Source organism: Gavialis gangeticus, unplaced genomic scaffold (genome assembly GCF_001723915.1).
Source record: "Gavialis gangeticus isolate Ggan-Ray unplaced genomic scaffold, GavGan_comp1, whole genome shotgun sequence".
NCBI lineage: Eukaryota > Metazoa > Chordata > Crocodylia > Gavialidae > Gavialis > Gavialis gangeticus.
Genome location: NW_017729031.1, coordinates 76,300,377 through 76,301,200, shown reverse-complemented (window position 1 = coordinate 76,301,200; position 824 = coordinate 76,300,377).

Below are 824 nucleotides of genomic sequence, written 5' to 3'. Positions count from 1 at the left end.
AAATCTAAAATCATATTTTATTTTTTTTTAGGAAAGTTTTCATCCATAATATCATGTCTCTGTGATGAACATTGATTTAAGTTCAGTTCAAAATGAGCATTAATTCATGAGTGACAGAAACAAAAGTCCTTGAGGTATTACTGAATCAGCATCAGGTCCATTCTGAAAGTGAATTAATCCTGATCATTGATTACATTAACATAGTTAACTTTGCTTATTCCCTAAGCTGTAAGGATAGCTGTATGCATGCCTTAAGAAAACTATTGCACTTTACTGTTGAGGGTGACGCATATCTCATGGTCTGAGTATAGGACTGGGAACCAAGAACATCTTAGATCTAATTTTAATTTTAGAAAAATATCTGTTGTCATTCACATTTCATTAAAAAAAAGGTGTATTTTAGCATCACTCCCAACATATTGCCCATCCAGGGAACTACAGGATTAGGGTTACCAATGAGAGCCTTTGCTGCTGCCAGTACTTCCAGAACTCCTACCCAGATGAATGAACTGAATTATCAGGAATGTGTTGCAGGGGGGAAGGGTTGTCCCTAGGGGTGTGCCCATATTCGATTTGGATTCAGATTCAGCCTGAATTGGGGACAGTGATTCAATTTCTTGATTCATTTCACTGTCCCCAGTTTGGTTTGGCTGAATCCAAATCTGAAGATTAGATGCTGATTTGTAGAATCAGTAATTTGGCCATAGACACAGCTTTAAATGATGTTTTTTTTCTGCATACCTTGAGGTACCAGATGTGGCTAGTGAATGCTGTGATGGTGGGGCAGATTGAGCATCCTACAGGAGTGCGCTACCCCCCCCCCC